We start from the raw sequence: 24,884 nt of genomic DNA on the forward strand, positions 1-24,884 counted from the left end.
TGTACCACATTTAAGCAGAAATGTATTTAGGAAAAAGTCCAATATTTCAGTTATTCCTGTATTAAGTATTTTGATTTCTGGTGAAATGAACAAAAGAAAAGAAAGTGATGTAAGATAGCATCTCACTGTTTGTATTGAAGTACTCAAGACATTACAGCTGACTTTGTTTATATATTTATAGTGCCAGTCACAAAAAGTAAATATAGACTGTAATGCATCTTTTTCATACTTTATTTGTGTGGAGTTACAGTATGTTAGTTAGTTAATTAATTAATTAACTAACAATATTTATTTATTTATTTATGTATTCATTCATTCATTGTTGACTAGGTTAATCTTATTAGGCCACTGGCTTCTTTTCGGGGGGGGGGGGGCGCAAGGTGGGGTTTGTACTACTATGCCAGAGTATCAGGGAACTTCCCCTTCTCTTTTTCAAAAGATGCCATGAGATTTTTTTATATCTGCCCAGGCTGCCACCAACTCATGCAGGTGAGACTTTGGTTTTATTTCTACATATGAATCCATCCATCCATTTTCAACCCCCCCTTTTTTTTGCATTTTGCACATGGGGTCAGGATGTCACTTCAGCAGTGACAGTCATCTTGAGCCAAGGCTTGCATTGCCAGGTGGCTAGCCCTGCAATGGTAGTTCATCCATCCCACTCACTCGCACATACCACACGCACATACAGCCAATTTAGTGTGTCCAGTTCACCTACTGCATGTCTTTGGAATGTGAGTGGAACCCAGAGCACCCGGAGGAAACCCACATGACTGCACAGAGGACATGCCGACTCCACACAGAAAGCACCCTAGCTGAGAGTTGAACCGGAGAACCTCTTGCTGTGAGGCAACAATACACCACCGCGTCTGCCCTAAATATGTAATTTTGCAAATTATAATTTTTTGCAGATTAATATGGGAGTATCCTTTAAGGCCTAAATAGTCTGTTCTGTGTATGTAGTTTGCATTTATCAAATGAAATTAGTTCAAAGAAGTCATTAAAGCATTAGACTGCAAACCTTAGGTGAGATATTATGCTGTGAAAGAAAATGGTCTGTAGATTTCTGTGTAAAAAGAGCAGTGTTGAAAAAATATGTTTTGATAAATACACATAAAGCATGTTGTGCTTATAGTGTTTTTATAATTGTAGTTTGTATCTGCAATGCTTTTTTAAACAAACTCAAGCAAAGTTTTTGTGTGTGTGTTTAGTTCAGCTTGCCAAAGTGGTGGTAATCCACGTGGTTGTTATTTAACAATGCAGGTGTTTTATCTAGCATCTTTTGTTCTGAGATAGCATCTTATAAGTAGTGGTAGATTTGTGGTCCTGAAGTTAGTACAAACTTTCTCCTCTAAGAGAGCTAAGCTGGATACTCTCTTTAAGAAAGAGAAGATTGTGAGTACTAACAAACCTTGCTTGCCCCCGCTGTGCCATTTCTGGAAAGTGAGTGCTGGCTAGATGAGTAGCCATCTCCAAGGCTGATCTTTATTTGTGTTAATACTGATATAATGGACAATTTATCTACAGAATTTTGTTTTGGTGATTATTTATTTATTTGTAAACATGGAAAACATGGAGGTACATTGACATACAGGCTCTTTTCACTGTGGCATGAGCTCCTTATGGCACAAGCATTAAACAATAACAAAAGTAATTTAATATATTTATAAGATGTTAGCAATGAATGTCAGGAATGTAAACACAGGTAAAAATGCAATTGTTATACATATAAAGTATAGAAACAAAAAAATAAAAGATGGGTTACAGTTATAGTATGTGTACATTATCAAAGAGTAGGAATACAGTATAGTATTAGTAAGACCTACATTGTAACAGGCTTTGCAATTGTTTTATCTACAGTTATTTTTTGTACTGCAGCTTTTATCCTGCATCTCTAAAGCAGTGGCATTTTTCATTAATTCAGTAAATGTTCCTTAAGCCTGGCATGAAGGGCTTCAAGCGTCTGCCGCTTTCCAGTTTCTGCTGGTAGCTTACTTTGACAGGCTAATCTTAATTTAGAAAAAGCTTTTTCACTAAGGGATGAACTAAATGTGGGTTTTCAAAGTTATTGCACTTTAGTGCTTGTTCTTAGACTGTATGAGGTGACCCATACTTTAATGTTCAATGTAAGAAGAGGACAAGACCAAGAGTGCTGAATATCTAATTTGTATAATAATTCTGAAAGTAACTGAATAGCTTTCTTAGTACTGGAGTCAACTTGTTTTCTGAAGTAACAGTCTGAGGTATGTTCTCTCTTTTGCAAGATAAATGAATCTACATATCTTGTCAGCAATAGTCTGAAGAAGGAAATTGCTTGTTTAATGCTTGATTGTAGATCATAGTTAAACTTTGGTAGGAGGACTTTTTTGTCCATAGATTTTCTTGCTTCTAGAAGGACAACATTGGAAGTCTTACAGGTAAGCTTTTGAACTATTTTTGGACCACTGTCTGCCCCATAGTCCCACACTTCACAAGAACCATCCGTGATAACTCCCCAGTATGACTTGCACTAGGAGCATCTCCCTACTGGAAGATCATTCAAGCATGGATTCTTCCTGTCTCCATGTCGGGTTAATGGCATGAGACATTTGTCAAGCAAGTATAGTAAGCTGGGGCAGGCATGTGCTGCCTTACTGTGACTTGCACTTCTTTTCTTAGCCATAATCATCCCAACTCAGCAAGCTGACAGGATCTCATATGCGTGTAGGCATCAATGAGGGAGAAACCCTGAGCAATGCATGCTCTGCCCTGGGTTCCTAGGACAGTCACTCCTTCACATTTCTCTCTGCCCCCCAGTTCAGAGTCATCTTTCTGAGCTCCTGCCAAAGTTCTACTCTAGAGATGATCAGGATCTTCTCTCTTCACTAGGATAACCACACCAGTCCTCTCCATCTGTGCTGTCATGTCCCAAGCTGCACATAGAACCTAACTGAGCTCAGATCAGCTTTGCCAAAGTCAGAGCTTTATCGCTCTTTGCCACTGACAAGGCAGATAAGGTTAAGTTGGTGAAGAACTTTGTCAGCTATTTTTTCTGCATGTGGTTTAAATGATAGATAAAAATCCAAGAGTGGTTCTATGTTTTTATGCTTATTAACTTGATTGAAGGAGGTGTAGTTTAAATGATAAAGATCCAAGAGTGGTTCTATGTTTTTATGCTTATTAACTTGATTGCAGGAGGTGTGGTTTAAATGATAGATAAAGATCCAAGAGTGGTTCTATGTTTTTATGCTTATTACTTGATTGAAGGAGTTTTTAAGTGAAGTATTCTTGAGAATAAAAGGAATATGCAGCTTGTAGTTTTTGAGAGGTTGCAAACACCACGAGTGCAATCTTCTTCAGGTCAGTAGTTAATTTATTCTAGCTTATCCATTTTCCCTGTGGTAGGTGTTCCTGATGGTTCCACTACAAAACCTCAAACACCTGAAAGGTGATAAACCACAATGCTGAAAACCAGTGTTCAAAACACACATAGGGCAAAAACCCAAACCCTAAACTTTTTTTTTTGCTGGGAGTAAACCTCCCCTGCATTCCACCCATGTTGGGGAAAGCCTCTAACACTCCCAGCATATATATGCTAACTCCACAGCTGCAGAAATATGAATAATGATGAAATCTCCCAAAGCAAGTCATGACTGCTTGTGCAGACATAGAAACCACACTTGCAGTGATTTCCAATGACAAACAGTCATCAGCATTTTGATCCTTGGCCTCTTGTGACTCAGACAGCTGCTGCTCGAGAAAGAGAAAGTTGGCAACCAATAGAGAAGCCATCAATCGCATACATCCAACTACTGTAGGAATTGCTTTTGTGAAATGGCATTAACCATTCTTGAATAGGTTAGAAAGTCTGAATAAAGGTTTACTTATGAGATTATACTTTACTATTTGAGGTGTACATGTGGATTTTGTAGTGTTGGCATTTAGAGCTGCATTTATCCACAGTGTGTATCATGCTGAAAAAGAACAGTATAAAGAATCCTCTAGATGAAGGTTGTGATTTTCTGACTGATTTAAAAAAATTCCACCCTGAGAAATAGTTTTGTTATTAAAACTTTTAAGTAAATATTATAGCAATAACCCACGCCTGGGTGTGGGTGATGCTGGATTTACCCACGGTTGGTGTGGTTTGGTCACGAGGGCGAAGCCCGAGTGGCTAAACAAAGCCAACCGTGGGTAAATCCAGCATTACCCACACCCAGAAGTGGGTTATTATATACTAATGACATTATTTAAGAAAAAAAATAATTACTTTTCTAAAACAATGGCATTGTATAATGCCTCCTTGCTGCCCTTCCGCAGCTGTCTGGTATTCTGTGGCAGTTCTGATGTACTGCGCATGCCTACGCAGTACATCAGAGCTGTGGGCAAAAGCAACGGAGAAAGCAAGATCTCCGTTGCTTTTTAAAAACTGTTTCGCTATGTTAAATGAGTTTAACATAGCAAGACAGCTTTTAAAAAAGCAACGGAGAATATCGGTTGCTTTTTTAAAGCTGTTTGGCTATGTTAAACCCATTTAACATAGCAAGACAGTTTTGAAAAAAGCAACGGAGAAAGCAAGATCTCCATTGCTTTTTAAAAACTGTTTCGCTATGTTAAATGAGTTTAACATAGCTAGACAGATTTAAAAAAAGCAACGGAGAATATCCGTTGCTTTTTTAAAGCTGTCTGGCCATGTTAAACCCATTTAACATAGCGAGACAGTTTTGAAAATCTCCGTTTTTTTTAAAGCTATGTTAAAACTCATTTAACATAGCGAGACAGTGAAGCAGCAGAGATCTTGCGTTCTCCATTGCTGTAAAGAGTTATAGTAATGGAAAAGTCCGGCGACTGGACCTTTTCCATTACTATAACTCTGATTTACAACGCTGACCAATCAGCGTGCACGTTTTTGAATATTAATGAGGGGGTCGTTGTATAATGTAGCATAATGTGGCATATCTCGCCAAATGAAGTGTGCAAATAAATATAACTATTATAAATAGTATATTTTAGTGTGTAATGTATGTAAATAGAACTGTTATTGTAAACAAGAAATGTTACTTTGAGAACTGAGAGGAACTTTTGTTGTTATTAGCCAGAGAAGTGTTTCCATCACTTTAAATGGGAATATTGCTTTAAGAGCAGTAATAAATGTTGCTGTATTAGCTAGAGCAGATGAGCAGATTTGCTTAGTGAAACAGCTGATGTTGTATAAAATGAGGTCTGGCATAAGCTTCAATAGATTATTGCTTGCCCTTCATAAAAGGAGACTTGATGTCCAGAGCAGTGGCTCTGGAAGAGTGACAGTAGAGTGAATGAAGATGTGGAAGAAAAAGACACCAGGGCAAAGCTGGAAATTGTAATTGTTGTTGTTACAAGAATCCACAGGAGAGTACTGAGAAAGTTGGGGGTGGGGTGAGATATATAGTATCTCTGCTGTATGGAAGATGCGTGATGTACGTATTTGTTAAGCCATAAGACTTTTGTATAGTGAAGAACTTGCCTGTTTGTTTTTGTAGAGTAAACCTGTTTTTTTTTTTCTAAAGCTGATGTCTCTGATGCTTTAAATATTCTGCTATATATGTTTGTAAAATTATGTAAATCTGTGTTTAGAATGTTTGATGAAACACCATTCTAGACTAATTGATTTGGGGAGAAACTGAAATCTTGAAATGAGTTAAATAAGTCTCCTTTGTCTCACGTAGCAAAATCAGGAATGTGAAAAGGAAAGAAAAACTAAAAATCCTTATATGCCACCAATGGCTAAATGAGACTAGATGTCTGTGTGTCTTCCACCATAGGCTAAGCGATCCTGATATAAATGTAGATTATCTAGTAACCCAGGGCGTGTGTCCAAGTGAAGGTATAAGATGAGAGTCTAACCTGCTACCCAAGGCTGAGGGGTTAAGTGAAGAAAGTGTTGCATATTTTGCTTATCATCCGTAGCTGAGAAGTTGAAGGTGAAGAGAGTGAAGGAAAAATGAAGACCTTGTCAATCACCCAAGGCTGAGCTGTTAAGGGGGGTGGGGTGGGCAGGCACAATACGTTAGAGCTGTGTCTGCTAGCCACGGCTCAGTAATTAAATACGTAGCAGGAGAATAGGCTAAGTCTAGTTTGCCAAACAAGATAGTTGAATGAAGTTATATGTCAAGCTAGAATCCTTGCCTGCCACCCAAGGCTGAGAGGTTAAAAGAGTGAGATGATGAAAAGTTATAAGCCTTGCAGTACAGAGCGGTTGAAAGAAAAGAATGCACTGTTATAAGCCTTACCTGCCAGTCAGGACCGAGAGGTTAGAGAAGAACATGATGAAGTGTTGTAAGTCTTACCTGACACCCAATCGCTCACAGGTAAAAAGAGAGGAACATGAAAAGTTATAAGCCTTGACTGTAACCTAAGCTTGATGTCTAAGAGAGAAGAGAATAAAAAATATAAGCGCTGACTGCCACCCAGGGTTAAGTTGTAACAGTGTACATTTTTTTTGTATTGTTGAAGGCCAGTACATCATATAATTGAGGATGAAGTGTTGAAAATCTTTTGGATTTAAATAGGTGAGAAGTATGACACCTAATAGGAATGTTGAATTTAAGTAGATTGATCATTTTCTTATTTTAAGGAGAATGCTATGAACTGTTTTAATTGCAGTCTAACATACCATTATTGGCCTCACCTGGCAAACACTGGAGGATTGTAATTAAACAGTTAGTGAACTTATGAATGAGTCATACATTGTAACTAACTTTTGGTTGGTTGTTTATCATGAAGCAGAGTAGCTATGGGATTATATGTGCAGTGATACAGGTGAGAGGATGGCTGGAAATGGGGTAGGGTGAAGAGCAAAGTGAAACAGAGTCCAGTGGGAGGACAGAGAACATAAAATCAGAGACTACAGCTGTTAGAATCAGCTCAGTAAGTGGCAGCCATTTACCATTAGCATGCGTGTGAAATGGAGGAAGAGAAAAACATGAGTATGTCAGGAAAAATAAAGGCAAAAGCAAATGGAGTTAACTATTGATGATTGTTTAGGTAGAAATGTTTGCAGCACTGTGGGAAGACAAAGTTATGCATCTATTTTTTAAATAACTTTAAAATATGCAGGCTGTGATAATTTGGAAGACTACTTCCTAGCTTTTTATGAGACTGCAAATATGGAGAGAATGCTTCTTTACAATATCTCTTGAAAATGATTTACAGAATGCGGAGCAAACTTGGGGACTAGTTACGTAACAGCAGTGTACATTTCTAGCACTGTGCAAGAATAGAAGTCTGTTTTAGCAAAAGTTAGTTTATAGCTCAATTAGAATTGAATCAGATAGCTCTTACTTGGTGTCCTTAAACTTGTTAGTGTATGAGAGTTCAGCTGCAATAGGCTGTTTAGATTTCTCTGCCTTGCAACCAACCACTGTACCTAAGTAGCTGGAGCACAAAATGTAAGTTTGTGTGTGTGGGGGGGGGGCTGATTCCTCATGTAAGTAGTGCAGTATCCTTTAACTTTTTATTCAGCTGTAGCAAGCTGTTTGAATTGTCCTGCGATGGGAGTGACCACTGTACAGAAGCAACTTGAACACTGTGAGTGTATTGCAAGACCTTATTCTTCATGTAGGTGCCTTAGTATCGTAACTTATTTAAGGGAATCCTTTTGCAGTAGGCTGTTTTCTTTGTCCTGTCTTGCCAGGGACAGCTGCGCTTAAACAGTTTGAGAACTGAGAATGCGTCTGCTGTGGGGTGGTTTACCCTGATCCCTTGTGTAAGTACTAATGTAATGCAGTAGCAACCGACCAGTAACAAGACTTATGTAGAAAAGTATAGTAACAATATTACAAGAACTGTACGATAAAAATAATAAACACCATTCCCTCTTTGAAGAAGTATTATGCCTTATTCACAGAGCAGTTAAAATATTATATATGCACATGCATATAAATATGGGTCTACTTTGTTTTGTTGAATCTCATTTCACTGAATTTCATTTCACCCGACCACATCACTGAAAACACAAAATTCCTGAAAACTCTTCAGTGAATCTCATTTCACTTAACTGAACTTACTATATATGGCACTGTGTAGAGTACTGTAAGGCAAGTAAAAGGTATATGCCCTTTTCCCTACTGTAGTGCCATCTTGGAGTTAGTATATATAGTTGGGGGGGGCATAGCCCCCCTTGTTTGTTTTATATTGTATTTTACCAAAACTTCAAAACAATACATTTTAAACAATAGACATGCATAGTTGCAACACCAATGGCTAACTCTCTCCAGAAGACAATATGTACTCAAACTAAGTGAGGAGCTATGCCCACCACACCCCCCATTGTGCGAGGCTCTGCCCTCCACCCCCACCCCCTAACTATATATATATACTAACTCCAGGATCGCACTATAGTGGGGAAAAGGGCATATACCTTTTACTTGCCTTATAGTACTCTACACAGTGCCATATATACTAACTGCAGTTCAGTAAAATAAATTTTCAGTAATTTGAGTTTTCAGCGAAGTGGTCGGGGTGAAATGAAATTCAGTGAAATGAGATTCAATGAAACTAAGTAGACCCTATAAATATATATTATGTAAAATTCAGTAGCATATAGCGAGGAAGCCTAACTATGGCTCAGGTGATCTGAGTTTGATTGGCAGTTTAGGCACTTTGTGCAGGCTGGCAACATGGGCATGTCTATCCTGAGGGGAACAGAGCTTGTTGTCATGACAGATGACAAGTCAGCCTTGGTGGAGGGCAAGACTGAGTAAGTCTCTGTGGAGGAGATGGGCTTGATGATGAGCTCTGATGAAGCTGTGACTAGGGCAAAAGTGCCCATCTCTTGTTTTTACTTAAACAGTGGTTTAAACAAACAGTACCTGCTTGAATCCTGTTTTCTTATCTTTAATAAAAATACAAAGTAATCTTTGACACAAATTTGGCATAAGAAGTTTTGACAACTGCCTGTTTCAATAATTCGTATGCCGATATCGAAAGTGATTGTTCCCGTACAACTAGCTTTCCCTTTTTTCATTCTGTTTTTCTTTAAAGAAAGTGTGCACTACCCATAACGGTAGAAAACTACAATTCCTGGGTATGAGGTTATGTTGTATATATATATATATATATATATATATATATATAAGCACAAACTGTCTAGTTCCTATAACTCTGTGTCTCTCTGTACATAAAACATATTGTTGCTGGTTCCTGAAGCACAGTGGGCTGTGTATGCATACAACATAAAGCCTGGTTCTTTCAGTACATTATCTTCATGGGATGCATACATGTACAGCATTTTGCTGCTAGATGCCATAATTCAGTGGGCGTGTTCAAATGCAACACATTGAGTAGATTCCATGAGTCCATAGGTGCTTACATATACAATATACATTGCTCCTAGCTCCTTATAGCTCAAGGGATGTTTACATGTAAGTCACATTGTTTAGCCTTCCGTTGATTGGTGAGTGCATACAACATGACACACTGTTGCTAGCTACCATATTTCCATGGCTATATAACTATATAGTAGAATGCCTAACTTCCATAGCTTCTTAGATGCATTGACACACCTAGCTGCCAGCTTATATCGTTTCTGCTTTTTTTAATTTCTCCAAGTGTTTTGGGTTTCTAATACCATGATGGGAATGGACACCAGTCCTAAGTCAAAGTATGATTAAAGTTCATGAAATTTGTATTGTTTCACTCTTTGATGTTAGCCAAAAGTGCTCTTCGGAGCACCAGCAATGTGCCCTGTAATGACTCCTTCTGCAATCCGTACAGTGTTACATTACATGAATTGGTAACATATCTAAATACGATTGTAAATTCTTTTTTATAAGACCAGTTGCTCCTGCTACTACTGGAACTCTCTGGGTATCCACATGGCTTTTATTTCTGCCTGCAGATCCAGGTATTTTATGACTTTGTGTCTGTACGCAAGACACTGTAGTCACTGGGTGTGGCGATTTCAATGATCAATGCTACTTTTGTCTTCATTTCTTGGACCACTGTATCCGGTTTTCTAGCATCTATCTTTTGAACTGTTGGTATTGGGTGATCCCATGTGATATAAACTTCATCATTTTCTATGATTCTTTGTGGCTCATGTTTCCAGTGTTTTTCAGCCACTTCGATACCATAATATTTGCACAATCTCCAGTGTAACAGTCTCGCCACATTATTATGCCTTTCAGTATCCAGTCCCTCTGCCATTAGTGCGTTGCAACCAGCAACAAGGTGTGTGACTGTTTCTAATTCAGTTTTACAAAACCTACATATGTCTGTTTCTCCCACATATTCAATGGACATTGTAAACCAGCGTGTGCGTAACCCACTATCTTGGGCTGCCAATACTAACCTTTCATCTTTTGATATGAATTCACCTCTCCTTAACCATTCCTATGTTCGTTCTTGATCAACATGAGGCTCTTCCAGAAGTATTCTATACTTGCAACTATATTTATGTTTTTTCCACATTTCTTGCCTTCTCATCTGGTCCTTCACCTTATATTCTTTCTTTTGTTTTTTAGTACATTCAGTTGCTGCCTGTTTTTTTTTATCTACTTCTGGTATCATTTCTATTGCTGCTTGACGTCGATATGCTTCTGCTAAATTAAGCAGAGATGTCATCTTAGATTTATTCTCCTCATATAGCTGTGTGGGTAGAAACATGTCTGTTCAGTGCAGTGCCTAGCTCCCGTACTTGCATGGATGTGTATGTGTACAGCACATTACCAGTAACTGCCATAGCTTCATGTATATAAAAGACCTTGCTACTTGTTCCCCTAGCTGTTTGTACATCACATTTTTCTACTCCTCATAACTCCACATATGTGAACGTGTGCAGCTTTTTGGTACAAACTGCTACAGTTTCTTGTCTGCATGCAAACATACTTTTCTGATGTGCAGTTAAGTAAATTTGTATACATGTAGACTAGTTTCACCTAAGTTTATTTCACATATTCAACTTAAAGTGCTTATTACTGAAGCAGTATGCAAAATTCAAATGAAATACAGAAATATAAAAGAAAATTATTATATATGTTAACATTATTTTTAGGCAAATGCAGTCAGAGAATAAATTAAGACTATAGAAAAAGAAATAAAGGACATCAGAAATACTGTATTTACATGTCCAAATATAACTCAGCTCTAGACTAAACAGTAAAAGTATTAGTTTTAACATAAAGCCCACAGATAAGAACACACAAGATTTGTTACAATTCAAAATTCTTTTTTTTCAGTATCTTTTTCTCCCCTCTGCTTGCTGACCATCAAAACTTCTCTGTGGTATACTGGTCTATCTGTTTTCTGGCAGTGAGGATCATCCTCAGAGCTTCTAGGTGAGAGTCTGAACAGGGACCTTCTTTTGGGCAGACATCGTGGGGTGTGTATGCAATCTTGGTAATGAGATCCTTTTTTTCTGTTATGGCACTAACCCCTCCCCTGGTGGTGTTATGCATACCTGCATCACCACAGGGACTGCCAGCTGTCTAGCCATGTTCAGACATGAGCATGCTTTCATATCCGGTACAGGAGCTACTACCACTGGCTTGGGCAACCACAGGGCTCACACCTCCCTAAGCCAAGTCCTATTTTTGTTATTTGTGAGACCACCTTCCCACACCACTATAGTGGCAGGGAACCAATTCCATCCGTCAGAATAGGCACCACCCATCCTCCCTGCCAACACCATCATTTGCCCAAGCTGCTAATCAAACTCAGGTCACCTGAGCCATACAGGGCTTTATCCCTGAATACCACCGGGCTGGTGTTAGCCATCCTAATTATTAATGTTATCCAGAGTTTATGGGATGGAGACTTCAATACAGCTTCAGGAATAGCTACAAACTAGGAAGCTATAGACAAGAAAGACAACAGTGTAATGGTAGTCTTCCAAGATGGCTGCACATTGAGTAACAGCTTATTTTCAAGCTCTCCCAGTGTGAAAACAGAAACTCAGCAGAGAAGGCCAGTAGACTTGTGTTTATGGGTAAATTTCAGTAACTGGCTAGTAAGTGCACTGCCTGGATTCTTGGAATAAAGAAATAGAGACGACCTGGAAAAAAAATCAGCTACAAAAAGTGCAGAAGAAACACTGACTGAGGAAGTTCTGCAGCTGTTCAGCAAAAAGCAATGCAACCTTCAGACATGACTTCCAGTAACCTACAGGAAGATATAAGACAACTGCATGCAGACCTAGTTAAAATAAACAAAACACTGATGGAGTATATCAACACAAACAATAAAAGGCTGGAAAAAATGGAAGAAGCTTTAAACCGATATTCAGATGAGATAATAAAGCTGCAACAATCAGTGGTCAAAATAAAGAAAAGTCTGGCTGAATATGAAACTGCTCAGGAAGAGATGTTTAAAAAAATAATAGAATTAGAGGACAGAGCATGTAGAGAAAACCCAAGATTTTCAGCTGTACCAAAGAAGCTGGAAGAAACAGACTGCATTAATTTTATGAAAGCACAAATAAGCAACTGGAGTGGTATTCCACAGCAGAAGTTGTTAGTTGAAAGGGCACATCATGTGTATGCTCCAAACTTGGCTAAAAGAAAGCAACCTAGACCTTTAAAAGTAAAGATGCAATCCTACCAGCAGAAGGAGTTTATTCTGACAAAGTTGTGGCAGAAGGATAAAGTACTAAAAGTGGGAGACAGCAGAGTATTTGTGGATAATGATTACTCATTGTACATCAGACAGAAGAAAAGCAAATGTATCCCACTGTTTCAGGGAATGTCATGATGCAGGTGTAAGATTCAAACTGCTGTACTCACCTGTCTTCAAGGTATTCTTCCCTGGAAGGGCAAAATCATTTTTTGATGAAGTTCCTGCTAAGGAGGAAATACAAAGTTTGTCCAACAAAAAGTAAGGTGTGAAACAGAAGAAGATTCTGCTTTTTGTTGTTCTAGTAATAAAGACCACAGAGGGACTGTACCTGAGAAAACTTTTCAAATTCTAAAATAGAAAATGTTGGAGAGAATGAGAGATGACTAGAAGAATCAAGAGTACATTGGAAATGAAGCAGAGACAGGATTTTGGAGATGATGAGTAATACAATCAGTAACTTAATATGGGACTGCAATGTAATAATTATGTTTGTGAAATATGACAAAAGAGGAAAATCTGGAAATATTGGACTTTTTCAGAATTTTTTTGGACTTGTAGGGGACTCTAAATCATATGCCGTACTTCGTGTCATTAATGTTTGGAAAATTGCTTTGGGGAGGGTAAGAGGGGGAGAAAGTTAACTGTAAGTTGATTTTGTGGCATTTGTTTTTCTTTACATGCCATAAATAATTTTCTTTTTAGTTATTTTCAAGTGTAATGGGGATTATAAACAGGTGCTGCTGTTCCTTTCTTTCTTTTCTTTCTCCTTTCTTCATTTTTAAGAAATGTAGGCACTGCAATGTATACAAAAAAAAATTGTAAAAACCTCCCTTGAGGAATTAACTGTACTGTAAACCACCACAATGAAATATGCAAATTAAAACATTTCAGCACAGAAACACAACTGCGGCACCTGAATAAAACTTAAAAAATTTATTAGTGACAAACAGGTAAATGCTTTCACACTGCTAGAAGTGCTTCTTCACACCATAAAATTCAACATACCCTAAGACACATCATGTGCTAATAGCTATGCCAATATGGTCCTTGCCCAATGGGATTCAGAATACCTACTGGGATTCCTGATTATTCTGCCCACATTAAGTTGTACAGGAGGATGGTAGATGATGTGTTTTTGTTATGGGGTGGGGCCCTGGAACACCTAAGATGTTTTGTTGATTATTTACACACAATAGATCTTTTTTAATGTTCAATTATCATCACTTTCGAGATTCTATTGACTTTTTGGATGTCAGTATTTCCAAGGGATTGGGCTCCACTTTTAACATTGATTTGTTCAAAAAGCCATGTAGAAGGAATGCTATGTTACAGCATAGCAGTATGCATCCTGGTTTTTATTTACAGGAATATCCTTAAGGGGTAGGGGATGCGAACTTCCAAACTAAGCAGCTCTGAGGCAGGATTTCAGTGGAACGTAAAGGTCCTAAGGCGTGATTTCTTAGAGAGGTGGTATAGTTTGAAGGAGGTTGATAATATGTGCCATGAGGCATCTATTTTCAGGAGAGACAGGACACAGCCATATTATTCTTTGAATAAAATTCCTGACGTTTACAATGCAGGCTCTGCATGTAGCAAGGAAAGACATAAACCATGCAGTGCCTCAGTTCCCCTTTACTATGCGAGCAATATTAGTATGGTTTGTGATATAATTAGAGTGACCTGGCCTATCCTGCAGATGGAGGAACATATCAGAGAACTGGTAGGGGATAAACTGAGTTTTTGTTTTAAAAACAAGAAGTCTTTAAAAAGGCAGTTATGTTGTAGAGGTCATCATCAGGTGAGGTCTTGTGTCAGAGGTATGTTGAATTTTATGGTCTGAAAAAGCACTAACAGTGTGAAAGTGCTTATCTGTTTGTTGTTAATAAATTGTTTCAGTTTTATTCAGTTGTCTCAGTCATGTGTCTGTGCTGAAACATTTTCTATTGCAAAAAAAAAACAGGTTAAAAAGCATGATAAAGGAAAAATAATAATGCACTTTTTCTCATTCTTCCTTGGGAAAATGACTAGATTAAAGGGATTAAAGACCTTAGATTGATTTTAAAACATGTTTTAAGCTAGAGCATGTAAATGAAAAAGAACATGGAATATTATGAGGCTTTTTTTTTCTAGCAGATACACGTATGCTCAGTAACAATTCTGCAGCTGGTCTTCTTGTTTCCATAGAGACAATCTGATAAAGAGAAACTGGCTGCCTGGTTCTCATGTCTCCATGGAGACAGTCTGATAAAGAGAAACTGACTACAGTCTGGTGGAGAGTGATTGGCTGAGGAAAAAAAAGGAAAAGAGAAATTGGCTTGGAGATAATGTTCTTTGAAAGCATTCAGCGGCTTTTTCCCCAAGTAGATAATGTTCTCTGAAACAATTCAGGGACTTTCCCCAAGTAGATAATGTACTCTTAAAGCATTCCGGAGCTTTCCCAGGTAGTTTAATGTTCTCTGAAAACATTCAGGGGTATTCCCAGCTGGGAGAGCTATAAAGATTAGACAAAACCAGTCAGCACTTAGTTGAAGCACAGGCTGCACCATGCGTCTTAGCATGGATGACATTTCTTTTAGGTTAACTCAAGTTTGTGAGTGTGGCTGTCAGTTTGGGACTTTTGCACCTGTCAGGAGTGTAAAACTTCAATATTTTAAGGTGTACATAGTTTTGTGTGTTAGTGTTAAGTTAATGGGTTTTTTGGGGGTATTTTTTGAGCGCTTTCAGTAAAACAAAATGTTTTATAAGATATGACATAGGCTCAAATGTGTATAACAAGAAACAACTGTATAAAAGCTCAACCTACCATACAGTGTATGCATGTAACACAAAAGCTGGAACTAGACATTTAACAAAAAATGTGTTATACATAAAGGGTGGGAATAACATTTTAATACAATGATGTTTTCTTTAATGTCTTTAAATATAAATGGCCTCACAGATGAATACAAACAAGAAAGAGTAGTGAACTATATAAAAAATGTAGAGTGCAAATAGCTATGTTACAGGAGACACAGAAAGGGCTGAACTTGTGAATTTGATAAAGAAAGGTTTTCAGGATGGTTATTCAGCGGAATACCTGGGAGAAAGGAAAAGAGGAGTGTTTATATTAATTCCAAGAGGAGATGGTAATGGCATATTTGTAGTGCTAAGGGGCTGCTGACAAGGGAGGAGGATTACACTGGCATGTATTTACATTCCATAATGGAGCTTAAAAAATTCTGGGAAAAGAATCAGTTTTCAGCAAGGAATATTACTTATGGATGGGGACTGGAGTTTGATTAGCAGCAGTGAATATATGTCTGGGGGGCCCCAGAAGGGAAATCGAACAAAGGAGGGTAGATTTTTGAAGAAATTTATGAAAATATTTGGCATGGAAGATATCAATATAGTAATAGGCATTCGGAGTGAATTTACATATTATTTCCCCAAGATATAAAAACTGGGCTAGGTAGACAAAATTTACATTTCACAGGAACATGTGCATTTACTTGAAGGTCTTGATACCCACTCACTAACTATTTCAGATCATGTGCCAATAATAGTTAAAATAAAAACACAGGGTAATGAAATAAAAATGAGACATTGGTGCTTTCCCACCTATCTGTTGAAAAGAGAGGAATTTAAGGAATGGGTAGTGGAGATTATTCAGGAGCTGTTAGAGAGGATAGAAATTTCTTCTGAAAATATAACTAGGGAGTGGGCTAAAATTAAGATGGAGTTTAAAAAGTAGGATGGAAATAAAAGAAAGGGAGTTATGGTTAAGGAGTAACCAAAATTATTTAGGGGGACTGACAAATGTTAAAGTGTTGCAGAATAGGGGAGATCTCACAGAACAAGAAGAGGATCAACTGCAGAACACTAGGCAGGAAATGAGGGATTACCTTGTTAATATGCACAAGCTAAGAGAAACTGTTTTTTAATAATAACTCTAGTGCACAAAAACTTTTAGCACAACAACTTGGGCAACAGAAAGTAGAAAAGGCTGTTGTAAAGTTTAGGGAATCTGTAACAAGCAAGATTACAAGGGATCCTGTAGACGTATTAGAAATATTTTGGAAATTCTATGAAAGTCTGTATAAAACATAAACATATGGAGATCAAGAAAAGGTGCAAATGGAAATGTTTATGGAAGAATTAAATATGCCAAGGTCAGAGCTAGATGAGGCACAGTTACTAACAGGATAGGAGAAGATTAGATAAAAGTGGAGATAACCAATCTACAGGAAAGTCCCCAGGAACAGATGGTATTCCTGTGGAAGTTTGGAAGCTAGGAGGGAAAAAACTGATAAAGATTTGGAAAGTTTTGTTTAACATTATTTTAAGAGGAGGAGGACTACCAACATCCTGGAAGAAAGCGGTAGTAGTTGTAATACCTAAAGAAGGTAAAGATCCATCAGATCCAACTTCATACAAGCCCATGCCAATACTAAACTGATTTTAAAGTGTTTTTGTCTATAATGACATGAGGAATGGCAAAATTGATGCCAGAATTGAAGGATACGGATCTATGTGGTTTGGTGGAGGTAGAGGCAAACATTTGACAACATTAACAGAACATTGATGATCCAGAGGGAAGTAGAATGTAACAAAATACCACTATTGTTGGTGGGTCATGGTGCAGAGAAAGCATTTGACAGAATAAGCTGGGACTTAATGAGCAGGGCGGTGGAAGTATTTGCATTCACTTATAAAATTATAAGGGTGATTAAGAGAATATATAAGGGATTGGAGGTGAAAATGAAATGGGTGGTGTCTGGGTTTCCTCTCTCCCCTTTGTTATTTGCATTATATTTAGAACAACTGGCAAATATAAAACTCTTGAGTGACAAACCAAATAAGTAAAAAAGAATGTACGAGGACATAGTAAAAACCGAGAAACTTTTATTTTAGCTCTTTCGTCAACAATAAGTTATGACTTTTTCAGAATGAATGAATGTACCAGCAAAACACTTTAAATAGTCACCAAAAATACATTTGCATACTTAATACCACTCAATTAAACATTAGGACTTTCCATTTAAAGCTGCAGACTCCAAGATTTAAAACCTATTATTTTTTAAAAGGTCTCATAATTATAATACTAAAACAACAATAAATATAAGTGCTAAATTTAATACATAATAGTACATAAAATGATGAAATATAATATATTTGTATGTTGACATCACAAATAAAATTCAGCTTTAAGTTTTAAATAACTAGTAAGGGATACTACTTCATTTATACCAGGGGGACTAGTGGCATTCACTCTGAGTTGCCACAATAATTCAGCAGTTCCCCCCTCTTTCATCCAACTCTAGATGTTCAAGTATAGTAAATTTAAACTGTGGTTGGAGAAAGTGTTTAAATGCTTTGCAAGTGCATTATTTGTATTACCTTTACTAATGTCATACATGTGCTGATATATACGTGTCCTAAAAGTATTTTTGTCTTCCCTATGTAATATCTGTTACAAACCTGGCACACAGCGACATATATCATATTTTTCGTTCCACAATTACTTTTGTGGTAGTATCTTATCACTCCATATTTTTTTTATTTCAACACTGTCTCCCTCCCAAATAAACTTAGATTGTGAACAGTGTCCACGTTTGTCCATCCTACCATTCTTTCTGTATTTCACACCTTCTTTTTTCTGTTCTAGTATATTCTTAAAACATGTGTCTTTTTTATATACCACTAATGGTTTATCATGCTTCTGGGTGTTCAGTGTTTTAGCCTTTCCACTTTATGGGCTCGAGATTCTGAAATTCAGTATTTTGAGCATATAAAGTGAATCCATATCTATCTATCTATATATATACATATATATAGATATATATATACACAAACACACAGTTACATGCATACATATATATTTCAAGGATGATCCCTGGTTCTTCCTAATTTTAACTCTTCAGAAAGATCAGGTTACTAATGTTGTGCCATTCAAGCGCCCACCTTGGCTATAAAATCAATATGAGGAAAAAGCCAAACACCAGTAAGCAATGGAAATAGTAAAAGCACCAAGCACAGATTCCAATCAAATGAAAGTAGTAGAAAATCCTCTGGAGACCTCGATCTTGATTTTCCTCCTTTTATTTTCAGTTCTTCTTACAGGACGATAAGTGCTGCTAAACAAGTTAATAATGTGAAAAGCTGCTGCTTATATACACATTTTTTTCAGGTGGAGGGGTTTCACGTATTCCTCCCTGAATCGTCTGGGGGGGGGTTGTAGATCTGCCCGTGCCACTTACAGTAGGTGTGGTTCCATAGTGGGTTGATTCAGTGTATTAGTGAGGTAACAGCCTAATAGAAAGCATCAAGACACAAGTACCAATTAGAACATACATGTAAATATCCCTATCAAATCTTCATTGTGTCGAACACAGATAGATGTTCAACCTTATTTTAAATTTACAATATGTAAATGGTTACAGTATATAATGGTTTAGAAGGGGGTATAGTTGAATTCTGTGGTGGTTTCGCCTAATGCTTTATCAGATTTATCCTATGTCTGAGTCTCAGACAGTGGTGTAAACATTATGTAGGGGGCCTAGAAGAAATAGAAAATCGCCTAAAAGTATTGCATAAAAACATGCTGTCAGGGAAATATCTAGACATAAGTTAATGCTCCACTTTGTATGGGAGAGTGTTTATGATTCTTGTACAAAGAAATTACCAGTTCCAAAATAAATGTTCCTCTTTTTTTTTATCTTGTCTAGTCAGAATAGAGTTCTATGCTAAGCTAAAACCCACAGGAAAAGGGATACCAAAGAAAGTGGAAATATTCTTCTTAAAACACTATTGCACTTCACCTGTCCCTGTCCAAAAAATGTGTGGAAATAGACCTATGGTTTTCATGCCCTTATTGGGCTTTTGGCCAGTGCTGTTAGATTTAGTAAAAGTGTTTTTATGATTAAGTTTCCATAAGCTGAGGAGACTTCAGACGGAACATGATATTTTAAGTCTGGGTTTCTTGTATGCTTTAAGCTTAATTTGCCATTGTAACTCCTTTATGAATATGTCATTTTTTTTGCCCCCCCCGTTGTTCTAAGTTAACTATGTTAAACAGTATTTTTGCAGGGCAAGCCCCCCTACACCCCACACCAACACTGCTAATTATATATTCCAACTTTAAGATTGCACAACAGCAGGAAAATCAGCAAACTCCCATAATCCACTATGTGTGACCTCAGAAAGAACACCCACATTTACCTATAGCTGTATAAGTGAGTCTAACACAGCATTCACTTACCGTAATGTCAAAAAACTAAATGTATATGTTAATATATTCATTGCTGTATGAAACAAACATCAATTGTAATGTTTAAAATCCAGTTAAAGTAAATGTATTTTGGCCAAATGGGTTTAGACGAAATTTACTTAGACCAAATGAATTAACTCTTAAGTTTATAGCAATTTGCATTAGTTGAGGTTCATGGAAACCCTCCCTCTCTCACTCTCTTTTTCTCTCTCTACATATATATATATATATATATATATATATATATATATAAATATGTGTGTGTGTGTGTGTGTGTGTGTGTGTATATATATATATATATATATATATATATATATATATATATATATATTTATGTGGATTGATAGATGGATATAGGGTTCCGTAACATTGTTCAACTTTGCATTTTGTTGACAGGTATTGTGGCAATCGCAGATGATTGATAAACACCTGATGTGCTGGTGAGAGATCACTGTTACAATGAGGAAGGGATTATGCCTATTCCTTGCTATTGTACAGTCTTGGAGCTTGTATATTTTAGTATGATGGTGCATGAGGAGTTGCTGGGGGAAAGAAATGTTTTTACCTGCCTGTCGAAGAATTATGTCATGGAGGAGGCACAGTATGTTCATTTACTTTTTGTCAGGGCATATGTGAGTTGATGTAATATGTACCTGTGTGTGTGTGTGTATGTATGTATGTATGTATGTATGTATGTGTGCACTTGTGTGTGTGTCCAAAACCTGTTTGATGCAGACAGATGGGCGACATGTGCGCGAGATAGATAGTACTTGGATTAGTGAATATTCTCTTTCCTTGGGGCTTGTGCAATGTCTGTGTTAGTGTATATAATTGGGGGGGGTGGGGTGCATGCATGTATACATATATATGTTAGATATATTTATGTGTGTGTGTGTCTCGCTCTATGTATGTGTGTATCTATATATATATATATATATATATATATGTGTGTGTGTGTGTGTGTGTGTGTGTACATATATAGATATACGTGTATACACATCTATACACATGCACGTATATATATATATATATATATATATATATATATATATATATATATATATATATATGGGTTCATATCAGATAAACGACACGTCGTTCCATCGACAGCCGGCAGATGGACTTCAATTAACCGACACGTCAAAACAACGAAAACTAACATAAACGAAACTCACTCAACCGACAAGTCTAAACTACATACTAGCACTAAACAACACATACCTGCAAGTACAATCACTACCACAAAAACACATACACAACTACATACATACTCGCTACCTCGATATACACCTCATACACTCCACACCACAACAACAATAATTAAAAACAAAGCGGATCCCCACTCCAAACACCACACACAACACAAGCAAACCAAACTCCTACCAAAGCAACACTAAACCTGACATGCACACCTATCGACAACCCTGACCCAAACCCTAACCCTAAGGTCCGTCACTCTCGCACACTCACCTAACCTGACCCTAACCCTAACTCACTTAACCCACTAACCCACAAGATATCACTACTACACACTTACCTGACCCGAGCCCTAACCCTAACTCACTTAACCCACCCCATCCCCACAGACCGTGTACATCGCACACTTACCTTACGCACCTAACGTCCGTCACTACTGCATACATACACATCCCTTACACATTTCGCTTACCTCCGCGTCGGTGTCGGTTGACTGACTTTCGTTGATTTCGGTTTTCGTTCCTTTAACGTTCGGTTAACTCACATTCGTTGGTTTCAGGTTTCGTTCCTTTCACGTTTCGGTTACTTGAAGTCCATCTGCCGGCTGTCGATGGAATGACGTGTCGTTTAACTCATAGGAACCCATATATATATATATACACACACACACACACACACACACACACACACGTGTATTCACATATAGTCACAGACACACACGTGATTTATATATACATTTAAAACACTTGAACACTAGCCTTTGCCAAGACAGTTTATTGTCAAGTACTTGGTTAAGTTAGAATAGTAGAGTTTACAGTAGCCAGGGCGTACTAAACTCTTGTCATACCATGTATTTCTAACTGGCTGTAAACTGGTGAGATAGTTGACTAGGGACAAGGTCATACCAGGCTACTGTCTGTCTTTCTGTGTCTGTGTTCCTAACTGGCAGGAGATTGACAGAGAATTTGGACTACGTTATGTAGACTGTAGAAAATCATCGACTACTCCTTTATAAGATCTCTCCTTTTTTGGGTGCATGGTACAAATGTTTTTTGTTCATTTCTTTCTTTCCTAGCCTTTTAGATGGTTCAGAACAAACCCTAGTAACTGCAGATGTTATTTTAGCAATATCAAGCCAAAATACATGACCACCCACTGTTTGTAAATGAAAATACCACTTATATTGTTTTACCATTTTTATTTGCTGTCTAGTTTAGTTGTGTTTCATCATTGTTTTATTGCAGGATGTTAACTATTCTGGCAACATTCCATTTATTTATTTATGTATTTGTTCTTAGGTAACTGGGTTAGTCTCTCAAGATGAGTGTCCTCTTTTCAGGGTAGATCCAAGGTTGTGGTATTCATACTGACTAGGTGAAATTTGGCCAGGATACTGGGGAACTTTCTCTGCTCTTTTTTCAGCTAGTATTCTTCTATGGATCTGTGAATATGTGAATCTGTAAGTGCTACGAGATCTTTTATGTCTACCTAAGCTGTCACCATCTTAAGTAAATGGCACCTCATTTTAACATCTCTTCTGAAGGGCAGCACGCTAAGGAATACAACATCCCATGCTGCATTGCAGTGTCAGTATCAAGTATCTGGTGTGGGAATAGAAACCACAGCCTTCTGATCTTCCAGCATCATAGGAGAGCATGCTGCCTGTTGAGCAATTGATAACTAATCATGCAGAGGTTACTTTTAAATTTCTTTCAGCATTTTTTGTAGTAAATATAACAAATGACAGAGGGTTGATCAGCTCTGTGTTAAAATTTGCATTCACTGGAGAATGGGTATGTGGAATTATGGGCAGCGTATGAAGAACAGACATATGGATTCAGAAACTGCCCCATAACACGCAGTAAGAGCTGCGGTAAGGAGGGCTGTTTACTTGATGCAGCAATTTGTGATTCGGTGACACAGTAGTCATAGTGAGGAAAGACCATTTCATTGACTAATTTGTATGACACTGAATCGCCGTTAATTACCACTAGTGAATAACCAGCAATTAACACTGCTGGCCCATGCATCACATTGTCACAGGTACAGACTTCATTCATTCTCCAACACAAATACCCACAGAGATTACGTACCTGTTACCTATCTAAGAGTCGAGATAACTTTTCAACATTTCTTCTTAGTGTTTTGTTCCTATCCACTTAAATCACATATCCTTACAGTAAGTTAATAATGCCAGACATTAAACTTTCAGTTTTTAGTGTTGTAGAATGTGTATCAACACTAGAGCTTTTGTTCTGTTAACTTTTTAGTGTTGTCTAGTTGACTTCCTGCCTTTTTAATGAAACCTCCCCTTGCTGTCCCTTGTGACTCACTGGCTGTTGCAAGCATAGGATTGTAACAGACATTAGAGCTTTATACTTATTATTATGTGAAAAAAATGAGTACACTAACAGATTAGTGTAGTGGGTAACACTCCTGTGCTCTATGTAAAGGATGCAAGGTTTAGATCCCCCCACCCCCATTTCACTTTACTTATTTTTTTTTTTTTTACAGACTTGGGTAATATTTTAATGTTTCAATACAACTGGCAACAGTTCCAAACAGTTTATTGAATAAACTTTAGTGCCTCAGCCTTTTCGGTGTTTTTTGAATATTTTAATGTTTCCCTGATGTATAATGGTGGCATAGAGGGCTAATATCCTTTGTGTGAGACGGGAGGGCACAAGATTTGAGTCTGTTGTGATGCCTTTAATACATGCTATATAGAGTGCTGCGGTAGCGTTGTTGCCTCATAGTAAGACGCTGTCCGGTTCGACTCTCAGAGCGTCTTCTGCGTGGAGACATGCGTGAATGGGCGTACCTTCGGTGAAGGTTGTGCTTCGGGGCTGGCAGCTCGGTATGTAAAACTGAACTGCCAATCATTACCGGACCGGAGTTCTGCTGTGGCGACCCCTAACCGGGAAAAGCCGAAAGTCACAAACAAACAAACATGCTATATAGAGTATCCCTGGTGTCTGCTGTTCATCTGACCCCCTTGCTGTTTATTTTATTAAGTGTCTCTGATGAACAATGTGAAGAGTATCTCTGGTGTGTAGTGTTTCCTCCCTTCCCCTAAGTGCCATTAAGGCACGATATTTAATCTTCTCCCTGATGGCTAATGATCCCTGAAGTTATGACATGATATTAAATAGTTGTCTCTGGTGGCTCGTCTCCTTCCCCTCCCCATTTTGCAGAATTTTGTAAGTCTAGGAGAGTGTACAGGTATGACATTTCCCCCAACCCACCCACACCCCTCTGTACCCTGTCCCTCCTAACTAAGCCCCCCACTGCGACCTTCCAGGTAGTCATGCACTCACATAATACACCCACACCCACCCACACACACACACACACACACACACACACACACACACACACACACACACACACACACACACACACACACACACACACACACAGCCAGTACCTGTCTGCTAAACTCTCTGGCATTTACCTGTACTGTGATGAGTGAACACAAGATTTTGACCATGCTCATTAACATGAGCATCTGAGCAGCTGTGTTAATTTACACAACTTGCTTGACTATGTAAATGCCTTGGTGAAGACATTTCCAGTAGATAGCACATGGCTAAGGTTTACTATCAAACTGATGAAACTGCATCGGTCCAGTAGACAGCACATGGCTAAAGTTTACTACTGAATTGACAAAATGCATTGAGCGACTGGTCACAATGTTGATCTGAAATGCTGAATCCGTACCATTGAGAAGGCAGCCAAGTTGAAACTGAATACATCGACACCCATAGTTTGATGTATTTGACATAGCAGGAGTTGACGTCAGAAACTCATGCATTGCAACTTACTGTAGTGTGACATTCCACAGACAACAGTATGTGTATTTTACTATTTT

The 24,884-nt window shown here is 37.8% G+C and overlaps 1 protein-coding gene across 1 annotated transcript in view; it reads left to right on the forward strand.

Moving 5' to 3' along the window:
• The window catches only part of MSH3 (mutS homolog 3), a 3,764,176-nt gene that overhangs the window by 1,657,953 nt on the left and 2,081,339 nt on the right, over positions 1-24,884 (forward strand). The window lies entirely within an intron of this gene.

This window comes from Protopterus annectens, chromosome 2.part2 (assembly GCF_019279795.1).
Source record: "Protopterus annectens isolate FY-2018-M chromosome 2.part2, PAN1.0, whole genome shotgun sequence".
Classification (NCBI taxonomy): Eukaryota; Metazoa; Chordata; order Ceratodontiformes; family Protopteridae; genus Protopterus; species Protopterus annectens.